This window comes from Carcharodon carcharias, chromosome 7, assembly GCF_017639515.1.
Source record: "Carcharodon carcharias isolate sCarCar2 chromosome 7, sCarCar2.pri, whole genome shotgun sequence".
In the NCBI taxonomy this organism is placed as follows: domain Eukaryota; kingdom Metazoa; phylum Chordata; class Chondrichthyes; order Lamniformes; family Lamnidae; genus Carcharodon; species Carcharodon carcharias.
Window position 1 is genome coordinate 70,465,686 of NC_054473.1, and position 16,713 is coordinate 70,482,398.

Sequence of the window (16,713 nt, forward strand, 5' to 3'; positions counted from 1 at the left end):
GCATAATCTAGATTGAAACTTCAATGCAGTACTGAGGCAGTCAGAGATATATCTTTCCGATAGACTTTAAACCAGTCCACGTCTGCCCTCACAGGTGCCAAGTTCCCATTTAATTATTCAAAGAAGATCAGAAGAACTCTGCCTGTTGACCTGGTCAGTATTTATCCATCAACTAACGTCACTAAAATAGATTACGATCATTATTTCATTACTGTTTGCGAGAGTTTGGATAACTGTCAGTGATCATTGGGTTAGAGAGAGAAAAATCAGTAGGATTCCTGCTCTTGATCACTCTCCAGTGACTCCTGTGTTAACATGAGAGGAAATCAGCTAGGGTTCCTGCTCATTTTCATGTGACCCCTGGGGAGAGGGAGATGAAGCCAGCTTAGGTTCCTGCTCCTGACTACAATAGTGACTTCAAAAATATTTCATTGCTGTAAGCACTTTGCCATTTCCTGGGGTCATGAAAGCCAGTAAATTCTTTCGTTTTTTACTAAAACCCGCTTTCACAGCCATATTTCCTTTCTCAGTGACTGTGTCCGTCTCCGGCTTACCCGGATTTCAACTGGAATTTAAAAGTTAAAATCGCCATATGAACACACTCGACCTCTCCCTCCAGCAGCACCGCTGCACCCTTTTTCAAAGCTGCGCGTGCCCCCAGTTTCATTTTATTCTTCATCTCATCCGATGCCTCAACAAGAAACTTTTTCTCTTTCTCTCAAGTGCTAAGGAACGCAAGCTCCAACAACTCATCGACACCAACACCCATCTAGGACCATCCGCCTCCATTCCCTACCAGGATGGTCTAAGGGCTCTCAGCTTCTTCCTCAAACAGAATGCCCTCAGTGCTACACTGGAGTGTCAAGTTAGATTCTGTGTTCAAGTCTCTGGAGTGGGGCTTGAACCCATAGTGTTCTGATTCAGAGGCAAGAGTGCAGAGGTGGATGAATGATATGACAATGAAGTGGAGTCTTCGGGTATATTGAAGGATTCACAGAAAATTATATTTCGGTTTGCCCAAAAGAGGACAGGTTAAATTGTCAACGAACCTTAGATAATGTGATATTAAAGGATGTAACGATAGACTGCCTATAGGGCATATACATATATTATATTTTATATACTGCATTCAGTGACTATATCAGCACTTCTCCCATTGTTAGGCTTGTAAATGTGGGATCTTTAATGACTAAGAAAAGACCATTAAGCACATTGAGCAATTTCTTTTCCATCTGACATCTCATCTGCTTAATCGGTTCCTTCATCTCCTTCCCAGCAAAGACCATTGGGATGTCCTGGCTTCACACTCCAGTGTAGCACTGAAGGCATTCTGTATTGTAGGAGGTACCATTTTTTGGATGAGATCTTAAGCTGAGATCCAGTTTGCCCTTGAGTGGATATAAAAGATCCCACTGCACTATTTTGAGTTCTCCCTGATGCTCTGGCCAATATTTATCCCTCAACCAACATCACAAAACCAGGTAATCAGGTCATTTATCTTGTTGCTGACTGTGAGAACTTACTAAGTGCAAGGGAATGTAATTGTAAATGAATGAATATACAGCTACATAATAATAATTCTATTAGTTCTAGTTCTTGAATATCGAGCTGCCTGAATGCCAAAAGGAGCCACTAGTCAAATACAAGCTGACTCAATTTTTTTAAAATTCATTCAGGGGATGTGGGCTTCTCTGGCTGCACCAGCATTTATTGCCCATCCTTTGTTGCCCTTGAGAAGGTGGTGGTGAGCTGCCTTCTTCAACCGCTGTGGTCCGAGTGGTGTAGGTATACAATCAATTGCAGGGTCACTTTAACTGCTGAGAGTAGGGGGAGCTGATAGGATGAGATTGGCCTTTCATTTTACTCCTGTCCAATTTTACTCACCACTGAAGCCAATTAAAAGTAAAATCAGGCAGGCTGTGATTTGGGCTATCCATCCCATCCTGTCAGATGGCCCGATTCACAACCTGCCTGATTTTACTTTTAATTGGCTTCAGTGGTGAGTAAAATTGGACAGAAGTGAAGGGAAAGGCCAATCTCATCCTACCAGTTCCCCCTACTCTCAGCAGTTAAATTAAATATGAAGGCTGGTGATTTTAATCTAAGATGGTCATTTTAGATTAAAATCACCAGCTTTCATATTTAATTTGTAAAGAGCTTGATTTGGATTGTTGTTTTGTGCGGCTATGAGAGTTGAAGGAGAAGACTGCTTGCTCAATAGTTTCTAAATGCGGGTTTGGAGGACAATGGGAAGGATCTGCTGGGCAGAAAAAGTAACATATGATAAAGTGCTGAGGAGAGTGAATTAAGGAACAAAGAAACTTGCTGAACATAATTAGGAAAAGACAGCATGACTGAATAGGGCAAATCTCAAGTGGAAACAGAACTAAAAGAAATGTTATGGAGGGAAGATGTCAAGGAAAAAGAGGAAGAGGAAGGAAGAGAACATCAATGCTGGATGGTTGGAAAATTAAAGGAATTTATTGGAAAATTAAAAGACTGGCACAGGATGGAGAAACTTGGAAAGAGGAGCTGCCTTTGGGCAGAGCACACATGATGATGATATTTTTGGAAATTGTGTGTCAGATTCTCTTTGAAGCCTTACAGGCTTTAACATCAAAGTTTGCAAATACTGTAGCAGGACAGGTTTTACCTGGATGCTACATTGCCTTTACATGATAACTGTGTTTGAACAACCTTCCTGGCAATGCTTTTTCTAATATGTAATGATTCCTTTCTTTGCAAATAGGGGATTGACTCGTGGTCTTCACAATTGAAAATTATAGAAGTATTCGAAAGGGTAAATATGGAGAAACTATTTCCTTGGTTGTGGTAGCCTGACAAGGGGAAATAATCTTAAAGTTAGAGCTAGGCTTATTTGAAGCAACATCAGGAAGTTTTTTTTAACACAAAGGATAGTAAAAATCTGGAACTTGTTCCCCAAAAGGTTGTAAATGCTGTGTCAATGTGAGCTTTCAAGGCCAAAACAATAGATTTTTGTTGAGTAGGGTATCAAGGCATTAGGAGTTTGAGTAGAGATCAGCCACAATCTAACTGAACGGTGAATCAGGCCTGAGCAGTTTAACTAGCCAATGTGTTCCTCTGTGCTTAACGCTAAAGAAAATGACATAATTTTTGTTATTGTTCCTTAAACACTCATTAACATTAGTATTTTAATCGGAAAAAATGGTGTAATCATGAAGCTTTGAAGTAAATCTCTTTATTCCTAACAGTGTTATGTTATCGAAAGGAAAGTGCGAGTTTTTTTTAAAAATATGCACAAAAAGTGTTGGAAGTACTCAGCAGGTCTGGCAACATCATTGAAGAGAGAAACAATGTGAGTAGGCTGACTTTTTACTTTCAGGGTCAGGAACCCAAAATGGGGATTGATTCCCAGTCTCAACCCACATGGCATGTTCCAGACGTGCCCGCCACTATTTTTAAAGGATTGGCCATATAAAGGCCAGGGCAGAGGCTGGAAATCCTACTCAGCATGAGAATGAGATCTTAAAATGCCCATTAATTGTATTAATTTGATCTAACCCTGTTGCTAGCAGGCAGCTAGCTATTCAGGGCCCAACCTAGCCTCTCCGATAATGACTCAGGTTTAGGATTGTGGAACTGCACTGGCACAATGTCTAAGGTCACCAAATTGTAGGATTGTTCACCTCTGATCTTGACCCCAACCTTCTTTGAAAATTCAGCCAAACGTTTCAGGTCTATGGCCTATGGTCAGAACTGGAGCAAATAAAAAATGCAACAGGTCGTAAGCAGGTGAAATGGGGAGGGTGGGAAAAAAAACAAGAAGGAAGGTCATTAATAGGCTGGAAGACAGGAGAGATTAAATGGCAAAAGGGTTCATCTTCCAGCACCAGAAAGAGTAGCAATGGCGCAAGAAATGGTCAAAGAGCCAAAAGAAATGCCTGGGGCAGGCATGAGTGATAGAATGATGAACAGCTACCACCTGAAAGCAAAATTAAGATAAAAACTAGGCTATGACAAAAACACGCAAAGTAAAGGGAGCAACATGGGGCCAGAGATTACAATCTGAAATTGTTAAACTCAATGTTGAGTCCAGAAGGCTGTTAACTGCCTAATTCGAAGGCAAGGTGCTGTTTTTTGAACATACGCTGAACTTCATTGGAACACTGCAGGAAGCCGAGGACAGAGAATGCCAGCATGAAAGCAAAGTGGAAAATTAAAAGGACAGGCCGGGGTCACGCTTGAAAACTGAATGGAGGTGTTCTGCAAAGCGGTCATCCAATCTGCATTTGGTCTCCTCAGTCTAGGGCAGACTACATTTTAAGCAGCAAATAGAGTACACTAAATAGAAAGTACATTAATAAAAACAAAAAACTGCGGATGCTGGAAATCCAAAACAAAAACAGAATTACCTGGAAAAACTCAGCAGGTCTGGCAGCATCGGCGGAGAAGAAAAGAGTTGACGTTTCGAGTCCTCATGACCCTTCAGCAGAACTGGTTGAATCCAAGGAGATGGGTGAAATATAAGCTGGTTTAAGGTTGCGGGGGGGGGGAGGTTGGGTGGGGGGAGAGAAGTGGAGGAGGGTGGTGTCGTTGTAGGGACAAGCAAGCAGTGATAGGAGCAGGTAAAGTACATTAACTCTGTTTCTCTCTGCACAGATGCTGCCAGATCTGCTGAGTATTTCCAGCATTTTCTGTCATTACTTAAACAAAACCTAACCAGTTCCTTTTGAAGATATCAAATTGTTAGGAATAAGGAGATTTACAGCATCAGCAGTAATTTGCTCTTGGCTAGGTTTTTGGACAGATTGATGTGGCGCAACATAATTTGTTTAGAAAAACATGACATTTCATATCCTGCTTGGTTCAGTTGTGTGATCTTGTTTCTCAATCTTCTTTGAATTCATATATATTATACTGCTGTACAGTTTAATTCTTTCATAGAAACATATAGCACAGAAACTGATCATTTGATCCTTCATGCATGTGCTGATTCTTTGAAAATCTATCCATTTGGACCTGTTCCCTTGCCCCATAGTCCTGCAATTATTCTCTCTTTACATATTTATCCAATTCCCTTTTAAAAATTTCCATTGAATCTGCTTCCACCACTCTTTCAGGCACTGCATTCCAAGTCATAACATCTCGCTGTGTAAAGAAATTCTCCTCAGCTTCCCTCTGGTTGTTTTGACAATTTTCTTATATCTATTTACTGATTATTCTGCCACTGGAAGCAATTTTTTCCTTTTTACTCAATAAAAAACATTCATGATTTTGAGCATGTTTATCAAGTCTCCTGCTAAAGGAAGAGGAATAGTCAAATGAAAAGATACTGGGCTGAATTGGCAAGTGATGAGGGTAGTGGAGCTGAAGAACAGCCCCTCGAGCGGAATTTTATGCCCCTGTTGAGGTGGGGGTGGGTCCGTAAAATGCAGCGAGCCATTCAAAAACCCATTGGCCAGGATTTTCCATTCGGCGGGCAGACGGGCCCAACCGACTCCGCGGCAGGCGGGCAGCCAATTACCGCCGCCGGAACGGGCCACGTTGCTATTTTCCACGGGCGGGCTAATTAAGGCCCGCACTGTGGGTAAGCGACTCCCGTGGAGAACGGGAAAATAATCGTGGGGATGGGTGGCTTCAGACTGCCGGTTCCAATGGGGAATCAGCAGACTGTATAAAGAGTGGCTAGGCAGCCTGCTTGAGGCAGTGCACCATGGCCACTCATGGAGAGAGGGAGGGAGCTGTGGTCCCAGAGGAGCATGAGCAGGAGGAGGGGGGCAGGCTGCAGGAGAGGTCAGCGGGGGCCACTGTGCTCCTCGAGTCTCCAATGCATGTCTTTCTGTCCTCCTCCAAGAGGTTTCCAGCTGTCAGCATGTTTTGTATCCGGAGGATGGGAGGAGGAGGGCTCCCCCATGTCACTAGCCAGGCAAGGGAGGAGGTTGGTGATGCTGTGAGCGCCTGTAATGATGTGCGGCGCACTGGCACCCAGTGCCGCAAAAGATTCAATGATTTGCTGTGCTCTGGAATGGTGAATACCATGTGGCCTTGGCCATTTGACCCAGAAGGTAGCCTTAGCCTTTGAGCCTACACCCCCCACGTCTTTCTGTTGTTACTGCGTTGGACATTTGGCACACGCTGGGTGGGCAAATGGGTAGTAACCATGCTTACATCAGCCTTAGTGGTTGAGAAGAAGCTGGGTTCTCCCTGCAGCATATGTTGTTGTTTGTCACATTTGAGTAGTCTGGGGGCAACCTGCAGAGGAGGCCGCTAGATACATACTCAGAACTCCAACACTTGTCATATTGATGGTGATGAGATGGTGGAAGGGGTGTCTCAAGGTGTTGTGGCCAAGTGCCATCAGCTGGCATCGGCGCCACACCTAGTTGCACCTCCCTACCATGGGTGCTAAGACACGTGTGCTATTCAAAGTGATGGACACCGAATGTGCCAAGGTGTCCGTTGGGGGACGGGGTTGAGAGTGGCCATACTATCTTCTGGGGACTGATCACCAGTAGTGTGGACAGGAGCCGCTGGAGGCCTCAGATGGACCACTGTGGTTGGGGTGCAGCATGCGCGTGCAGAGTACATGAGCGATTAGCCCCGATAAACCATCTTCTCTGTTCCACAGGCAAAAAGTCAACAAAATCTGCAGGAGCGCCACAGGACTGGAGGTGGGCAAACCTTACTCCAGTGCCTCACAACATTTGAAGAGCAGGCCATGGAGCTGGGGAGGAGGCAGGAGGCAGGAGGCCAGGGCAGCCGGGGACAGCGAGGCTAGGGTCCGGTGGCCAAGTATTTGAGGTCCACAGTCCCATCCACTCTATCTGTCCACCATCCAAACCACTGATGGCTGCTGCAATCGTTAACGCTGCAACACTGCTCATTCACAGACTGAGACACTCTGATGAAAGTCAATACCCGTCTGAACAGACCGTCTGTAACCTGCTTGACACAAGTGTGGACAGCTGATCACAAAGATCACCCACCGAGCCCTGCAAGGAGCCAGATGCATATAAGTGGAGGGCAACTGTGAGCTTCAGAGTCGCTGGCATGGGCTGCCCACCCACACAGTTTGGAGGTATCTCAGGGCCAATCACCTTACAGATATAGCTCACTGCCCCCCTTGAGAGTCGGAGCCTCCTTCGGCACTGCACCTCAGTCATATTGAGGTAGCTGCTTCGCTGCCTGTATACCCTGAGAGCAGGATAGTGGCATCCTTTGTGGCCCTTTGCACCTTGGACAACCTTTTAGCCCTGCACCCCTTGTGCCTGCGCCTGGCCTCTCAAAGGTGGCTCCCCTGGAGGCTGATTGTCCAGTCCTGGCCTCCTCCTTATTCTATCTATCCCTTCCTCCTCAGAAGAGCTGCCTCCAGTGGAGATGTCAGAACCCATATCCCCAGGCTAAATGGAGGCCTCCAGAAAGCTGCAGGCCCGAAAAAGATTACTGTCTGCAGACTGGTTTCAAAGCACACAAAAAGCACTTGGAAATCGATGTGAACTGCTAACAACCAAACAGGCAACTTTAAAACACTTTCTGCAATTAAACTTTGTGGAAAACATGAACAACCCCTCTGAGTCCACATATCCCGCCAGTGCATGAGTTTTATTAAAAAATCTCCTACCCACCTGCCCGTTGGGCCCGTGCATAAACACGAAATTCACACTAGCCCCTCAAAATCCTGGACAATTGGCAAATTAAGGGCCTTAACAACGCTGACGTTGGGACGCTCACGTGACATTTTAAGCGCTGACATGCAGGCTCCGCCACCCACACGTCAGCCAGAAAATTCTGCTCATTGACTTGGGTGGTTTGTAAAATCCCGCCAGTGTAAAATTTCGTCCAAAATTTGTGGGAATAAGTGTTCCAGTCAGTGCTACTTACAGGGCTGCAGAATGCAAAAGAAAAGTCGTATCTTAGAAAGATATTGTTGAACCTTCAGGGAACATAGTATTCAGGGGATCAAGGAGAATACGGCATGAGTATGTTTGTAACTAAATTAAAATGTCTAACTTTACACCACATCACCTCTAAAAAGCAATAAGGTGGTCGATTAAAAATTAATAATTCAGACTAGGAAATGCACTAAAAAGCTTAGTGAATTAAAGCATTTTGTACGTCCAAGAATTACAGTGATTGATCCAATTTGTACAAGTGTATTACTCTGTCTCCTACTTTAAAGGTGATGTTAACCCATTTGAAGTAGCAAGTTACTGCCTCCATCACAATCGATACGTGAGGTTTTGATATGATTCAGTAAGTGATCGTACGGTAACATTGTTCACCAAGTTTTCAAAGCAACCATGTGCCTTTTAAGATTTCATCCTTAACCTAAGTGGAGCTAGCCAGTTAGCAGAGGTCCTCCGTAATTGGTCTCAGTACTGCTGCCCGAGGGGGCTGAAAGTTTGGCCGGGCTTCCAGCTTCTGAAAACCAGCCGATGCCCCGTGCTAAAAAATATCCGAGCAATAGGATGCCAATTAATGCAGTTCTGCCTAAACCAGGTGTTATAATGGCCATTTGGTATTTGAAGTGAAAAGCACTAGTGCCTTTAACTCCAATTTCCCCTGGTTTCTGTGAGTGAAGTATCATCGCAAATGACCCCAGAGTATGCTTCACATAGATTGCTGGAAACAAGGCCTCTAGAAACTTTCAAATGTTTATTAATTATATACAACTCTGTGCAGGGGTGGATTAGCACAAGGCTCCTTCCAGGACCTTCTTTCTCTGAGCTCTGGTCACTCATGATCTGACATCACTGATGATGTATATTAGCTATTAGCATAATAGCTATTAACCCTTTATACTACAGTGAGCGTAAAAATCCACCCCTTCCCCCACCTGCCTTTAAGAGAGGAGAGATAGCAGAAGAAAACTTAAGGCAGATAGTTCACAAAGAAAGTGAATGTGGAGGGGAGAAAGTAAAACAATAAAGATGATATAAAAAACAGAAAATGCTGGAAAGACTCAGCAGGTCTGGCAGCATCTGTGGAGAGCGAAACAGATGTTTCTCTCTCCACAGATGCTGCCAATCCTGCTGAGTTTTTCCAGCATTTTCTGTTTTTATTTCAGATCTCCAGCATCTGCAGTATTTTACTTTTATTACAGTGAAGGTAAATATCCTCACCTCTGAATTTTATTTGTGATGACAATCATTATGAAAAAGACTGTTGCCCTAAATACATTATTAGTTCTTTCTAATCTGCTTAATGCCCAGAACCAGCCAGAGTAATATTTGGTTATGTATGTTAGAGCTGTATTTACATCAAAGCAGCTTAATGTACCTCATTGTATGATACATGATCTTGCAGTGTACTGGGAAAAGATCCTCTCAGTTAGAAAGGAAGAGCTGGTCCAACCAGACTCGATTAACCACTGGTGCTTTATCCTAACTGGCACTCCACCTATCATGAGTTGTTTGTCACTTGAGGACCTTCTCCATTTTTGTTCCATGATCTAACAATGCTGCATGTATCTGGGAGCGTTTAAGACCAAGACTGATAGATTTTTGTTAGCCAAGGGTATCCAGGGAGATGGAGAAAAGGCAGGAAAATGGAGTTGAGCTGCAGTTTAATCTTGATTCAGTTGAATAGCAGAGCTGGCCCGATGGAATGGCCTACTCTTGTTCCTTTGATCCCACCTGCAGCTAGATATCATGATTGGCATAAGGTAGCCCTTGATTTTTGATCCTTATGGAATTAAAAAGCAACACATCAAGCCACTGTTTACAGATTGAATCTTTGCTGCTTATACATCAGCTCCCCTTTCTGAAATGTAATCAGCTGTGCTTGAATACACTGGACAAGAGTGTTGATGCAGAGATTAAAAAGCAATAATGGTACACTGGGGATCTTTGAGCTGATGTTCCATATTGCTGCCAGTTTTGCATGCAAAGAGAAAAATCTAGCTTCCACCCGGAGCATTGTAGATGAATCTCCGATGTGTGCTCCCTTTGATCACAGTGAGTAGTATGGGATCATTGAAGAAGCCTTGGTGTTTTTGCAGGGTTTGGAACTCAGAGTGGAATATAGCTGCCTGTTTTCCAACACATCCTGCTAAACACTAAGCAATGAACCCCCTCCACAACAAGGTCAAGTTGGAGATTTAAGTGTTAAAAATCTGAATCACCAGACCTGAGTGTTTCTAGCATTTTCTGTTTTTATTTCAGATCTCCAGCATCTGTAGTATTTCACTTGTATTACAGTAGAGATGGTAAATAATTTCACTTCTGAATTCCCCCCAACCCACCCACTTCTGGTTTTAATGGAGATGGACAGGAGGTTGTGAACAACCAATCTCCTCCCAGGAGGTAGCTTGGTAATTAAAGTATTCTAATGAGGTTAGCAACCTCATATTGATGCATAATTTCAAGTTTAATTTAGGCCGATCAGGTTTCCTGGGCCGCAGCTAAATGAAGGTGAGGGCTGCTGAATGCAGAAGGTAACTGCCTTGGCAACCGTACTGATTGGAAACAACCCCTCCCTCAACCCTTCTGATCCCCCACTGTCACCTCCCCCACGAGTTCCCAGATTTCAGCCCCAAAGCCTTGTATCTCACTCCCCTCCAGCCTCTGAAACTTATTCTCGACCTCTGACGTACCCCCCACCCCTTGCACCTCTCCAATGCCACCACCTCGGCCTACTAGCTCTCCCTCTTTCTTCTCCACGCCCCATGTTGTGACCTGATGCCCAAGGCCTACCACCTGATAGCTAGACAGCCTTTCCATTTAGCTGACTAAGGCCAGGAAACCAAGACATAAATGTTGGTCAGATCCATTGGTTAAATACAACAGGGCCTGAGAGAAGCCCATTCTGAGTTTCCTGACTTCAATCTGGTAACCAAGTAACCCAACCCTCCCATTCCCCAATTCCCCCATCATCACTCCTGCTCCTTCCCTTCCTCCAAGTAAAAATCCCGCCTCCAAGAAGCACTTGTTGTGTAGTTAAACTCTCTTACACCGGTTGCCCTGCATCAAACTTGCTTCAGATTTTTTGCTTGACCACAGTTTTGGTTATAAGTGAGTACAGTTTTGACTGGAGGTTGCTGGTGGCAGTTACATGCCACATTACAGTGGTGCATTGTAAACACTCAGTGGGTTGTTTCTCCCATTTAAAGACTGCAAAAGATCACCTTCCAGGAATACTTTCTGGAAGTCAGCACAAAATGAATTACTGGTTATCATGAGGTTGTGCTTTTTAGCATGCTTCAGGCAGATACTTGGCAGAGTTAGATGCAACTTTTTCAAGTCAACCTGCCCTGTATCCAAGTCAATGAAGACTCTGCCAGCAATCTGCTGCCATAGTGGCTGCACCAGCCGTTTTTGAGATGGCAGCTGCTTGCTGGAGAGTTGTGCTGTTGCTTGTTCCCTCCAAAGGACATAGGAAAATCAGGAAGCTATCAGCCATTCAGTCCCTCGACCCTCCATTGAATCAGATCATGACTGATCTGCACCTCAACTCCATGTATCCATCTTTTCTCCATATCCCTTGATAAGCTTACTTAACAAAAATAAACCTGCCTGGGTCTTGAGAGCTCTAATTCTCCAAGCATCTACTGCCTTTTGGAGGAAGGGGTTCCAGATTTCCATTACACTTTTTATCAAGAAAGTACATCCTGATTCAGCTCTTGAGTGGCCTAACTCCACTTTTAAGACTATGGCCCCTAGTTTTCGATTACTTCACCAGGGGAAGTAGGTTCTCCTTATCTAGTCTATCAAATCCTTCTAACATTGAGAACAGCTTGATCATATTTGCCCTTTAAATTTAAATTGAAGATCTGGCCATACAAGCACACTGTTGCAGCCACCCGCAAAAGGCAACAGAATCATCCCTCCGTCAGGTTTTTGGGGTCTAGAAGGAAGGAGGTAAATTTCCAGAGGGCCTCAACTTGTGTTGACCTCATGCAACACCCAGCACACACATCATAGCAGCAGTGGTTGGGGACCCTGCACCAGTCACCTATTTGAAATCTGAAAGCACTTTTTGACACCTAGGGTAGCAGAAATCTAGAAATATTCTCTCCCAAATGACTGTGGAATCAGGAACAATTAGAACTTTCAAGGTTGGGATTTCAGGTGAGGACATCAAAGGATTTGGAGTAAAAGCAGGAGAATGAAGTTGAGGTGCAGATAAGCTTTGATTTTATGGAATAATAGAGCAAAGCTGAGAGGCTGAATGGCTTCCTCCTATTCCTACTGTCCTCACGTTCATATAACCTTAAATAGTAATCGAAGTGAGACAGTTTCAACTTAAAATAACAGAAGAACTTCAGTTTAGTGTTTATTTTCTTTCTTGTGGAAATAAAACTGAGTCATTATTGTGCATTGTGGATCCAAATCAGCCTGATACAATAAGAATGATCTAATTACATCTCGTATGACACTTGTCACAATCTAATCTGTAAAACTACCTTCTACCTCAAACCATACATACGTGAAATTGGTATTACAGTGCTGAGCTGACAAAGAACAAAATTTGCAGTGCCAAAGCTGGAAGGCATGGCAGGAATTTCAAGATTGAAGAGGCAAGTGATGACAAAAGCTGCAGCACAAGTGCTGACAGGAATTTGAGCACTGACTGGCAGTAGATGAAAGGCATTGTAGTGTAGAGCTGCCAAGGGATGACACCCCCTTGAATTGCCAAACTGGAAGGTTCTGATAATGGAGTGCAGTGCCAGGCTGGCAAGTGTGACAGCTATTGCATTGCCAAACAAGGAACAAGGCTTTGTAATGCTGAAGACACATAAAACAATGACAGCCTTTCAAGGAGAATGGGTGAGAAATGACAAGTATTGTGTCTGGGGTTTTTCAAGGGTTTAGGGTCTGAATCAGAGTCAGACGGGTGCATAATTTGCTGCCGCTGGTCCCTGTGTCGGTTTGCTGTCATGATCTTGTCCCTGAGCCACTTTGAATGAGGGCAGCTCGGGGTCGGATTGGGTGCCTGCTGGAAAGCAACAGGCAGCCAACTGAGGACAATTAAATTTAATTATGGAAAACTTGCAGCCAGCAATGCAGGCAGACCATGTTGTATTGGTTTGGCCCTCCAGGATTGTGGCCAGGCAGCTGTGGTAAAAAGTAAAAATAAACTGACCTCCAGTTGTCTTCCATAATCTCCACCTTCAGATCGACAGCTCCCGCATCGGCCGATCACTAAGTACAGAAGGAGACGGCCTCCCATTAGCCATCCAGTGCCAGGTGTTCGCCTTTAATCCCTGATTGGTTGTCGAGCCCATTCCCTGGCCTTGATTGAAGGTATGAAAATCTCCATGAGTGTGTCTACAGCACATTGTGTGAATTCGGTGCCAAGAACTTGCCTTCGTTTCCAGTTCCCAACCGCTAATTGAAAATCCCACTCTAGGGGCAGAACTTAGCCCTCAATGGGTGTGTGGTCTCTACTGGCTTGGCGGTGGGTGGGCAGCCGAACTCCGCCGCCGAAATGGGCCCCGCTGCCATTTTGAGTGGGCAGGCCAATTAAGGCCTGCCCAGCAGCCTGCCCGACGGGAAGTGCTATGTGCTTCCTGTGCAGGGGGGAGGGATTTCCCAATTGTCAAAGTGTGTTCGAAAGAGCGTACATCTCCCTGAGACTAAGTGCTGTCTCAGAGAAAGCGCTGACAGTTTAAAAAATATTATAAATAGCACAATAAAAAAATTAACATGTCCCCCTCATGTGACAATGTCACACGAGGTGGGACATGTTAATAAATATCACATAAACTTTATTAAAGATTTTTAAAACAAACATGAAACCTCATCCCGCCAGTGGATGAGGTTTCATGTTTTTTCTCCTTCCCACTGGGGCTCCTGGCCTGCCCACCAGCCTTAAGGTTGGACGGGCAGGTCCTTTAATTACCTTAATTATCCAGTCAATGGCCTCAATTGGCCATTGACAGGTCGGCGGACGGACAGCTGATTTTGCTGTCCGCCCACCTTCCTGAATATTTAAATGGACCGGGATAACGTCAGGGGTCCCTCCCGATGTCATCCCATGTCATTTTCCTGTTGGCCAACAGGCCCTGCCCCCAAATTGCCGACAGGAAAATTCTGGCCTAGGCCTCTGAACAGGAAAGGGATGACAATTAATACAGATACAATTGGAAAGCAATTATACCAACTTACATGGGCACTACAAAACAGAAATTAGTCTGGGGGTATTGATCCTCTTCAGTTAACCTCACATGACCAACCAGTTCCTATTGTTATGTCCAGTAAAGATATCATTTTCCTAACCTTCAAAATATGAAATTTTACATCTTGTGGGCACGTGCCCAACCTGAATGGGCGTAAAAATCAGGTGAGATGATGTCAGGCAAACGTCCCGACGTTATCACACAGTCGTGCAATATTTCGCTTGGCGGGCATGTGCATAAGTCGGAAGAGGGCCTGCCAACAATTAATTGGGCATTAACTTATTAACAGCCCCAATTGTAAGCTATTTTTCGTGGCCCATCCAACCTTATGGTTGGCGGATCAGCCAATCAGCCAGGCGAGCTTTACATTTTTGATGAAACCTCATCCAAGGGCGGGATGAAATCTCCATTAGGATTTAAAATAAAAAGAAATATCTGGGGACAGCATTTTTATGAGGTTTGCTTTCAGGTGCTTGATTGTGTTGCAAAGACATTTTTTGTGCTTCCTTTTATTCTTTGGATGTCTGCAGCTTCCTGAGGCAGCCGTCTGCCTTCAGGAAGGTCGGTGGAAGCGTTCACCAACACCCACCCTCTTCCCGCCCCCACCGGCAGTGCTGAGCCTTTCTCAGGGCACGTTTCATGCTGGCTGGCTGTTAATTGGCCAGCGGTCAGGGGCATGATCGCAGTCAGGGGACGGTTTCCAGTCCGCTCCTGGGTCTGCCGATTGTGCACACCCGATGAGTGCATAATTCAGGCCATGAACGTTATTCAATTCGGCCTCTTTGAAATTGGCCATATGAAGAAAGAAAAGCCAATGTGCTACGAAGATGGCCGCTGAAGATCAGCTGACCTGGCTTGTTTATTCAAAAACTGCCTTGTTGTCTCACAAGGACAAAAGGATACATTCCAGGCAAAGAGTTATCAACTGCACCCACCTTGTAACTAAGAGGAGACATTACTGAATGGTGTGTTTTTTTTTCTGAGACAAGGAAGGTGATTGTATTAACCTCCTTCAGGATGAATGTGTTCAAACCATAAACCAGGATGTGGCTAATCAACCCAAAACCACCACCATGTTTGGAAGAGGAACTGCAGTTGTGAAGAGCCACATGGAGGCAGTCATGTTTGTCCCTTTGTAATTTTTAAGCACTGTCTGCAGAGAGATAGCAACAGCAGAAAAGGTAGTCACACCTATGCCTTAAAAGAATTGGAGGCTATAACATTGCAAGGTCTCCAAGACTGTCCCTTTTCTGGTTCACCAATGCAGCAAACTGACCTCCTTGTATATTAATGACTTAAATGAGAAAATGAATGTACTATTGCCAAGTTTTCAGATGATACAAAAATAGGTGGAAAGGCAAGTGGTGAGGATGACACAAGGAGCATACAGAGGGATATAGACAGGTTAAGTGAGTGGGTGAAAACTTTGCATAGAATATATGAGCAGGGAGGTTATGTTGGAGCTGCATAAAATACTTGTTAGGCCATAGCTGAAGCACTGTGTGCAGTTCTGGTCACCACACAATAGGAAGGATGTGATTGCACTGGAGAGGGTGCAGAGATTCACCAGGATGTTGCCTGGGGTGGAGCATTTCAGCTATGAAGAGAGACTGGATAGGTTAGGGTTGCTTTTCTTAGAGCAGAGAGGGCTGAGGGGGGACTTGATAGAGATATACAAAATTATGAGGGGCATAGATAGGGTAGATAGGAAGAAACTTTACCCCTTGGCATGTGTGTCAATAACTAGGGGGCATAGATTTAAGGTAAGAGGCAGGAGGTTTAGAGAGGATTTCAGGCAAGATTTCTTCACCCAGAGGATGGTTGGAATCTGGAACACACTGCCTGAGGAGGTGGTAGAGGCAGGAACCCTCATAACATTTAAGAAGTACTTAGATGTGCACTTGAAACACCAAAGCAAAGAGGGCTAAGGGCCAACTGCTGGAAAATGGGATTAGAATAGATAGGTATATGATGGCTGGCATGGACACGATGGGCTGAATGGCCTGTTTCTGTGCTGTCAAACTCTATGGGCTGAATTTTCCCCCCGTCCAGGGGGAAGTTGAAGGGTGAGCGTGTACAGGTGCGCTTCTGATTGGCGCCCCCAATCGGAGGGGCGCCACCATTTTTGTGCATGCGCATGAAAGAGCGTACTCATCTCCCCGAGGCTAAGTGCAGCCTCAGAGAGATTGGCTGTAAATGTAAAATAGATAAAAATAGAAAAATAAAATTTCCCTAACATGTCCCCTCATATAGCAATGTCACATGAGTCGGGACATGTCCATAATTTTTATGAAACCTTCATTAAAATATTTTAAAGCTTATATGAAACCTCATCCCGCCTGTGGATGAGGCTTCATGTATTTTTTAGTTCCCGCCAGGGTTCCTGGCCTGCCCACCAACCTTGGTTGGGCGGTCAGGTCCTTTAATTACTTAATTGACTCTGTCAATGGCCTCAATTGGCCATTGACAGGTCGGCGGGCCCGCAGCTGATTTTGCTGCATTCCAGCCTTCCTGAAAATTTAAATGGGGCGGGATGACATCGGGAGTTCTGCCCGATGCCATCCCGCGTCATTTTACACGTCAGTGAGCAGGGCCCGACCCCCTGCTCGCCA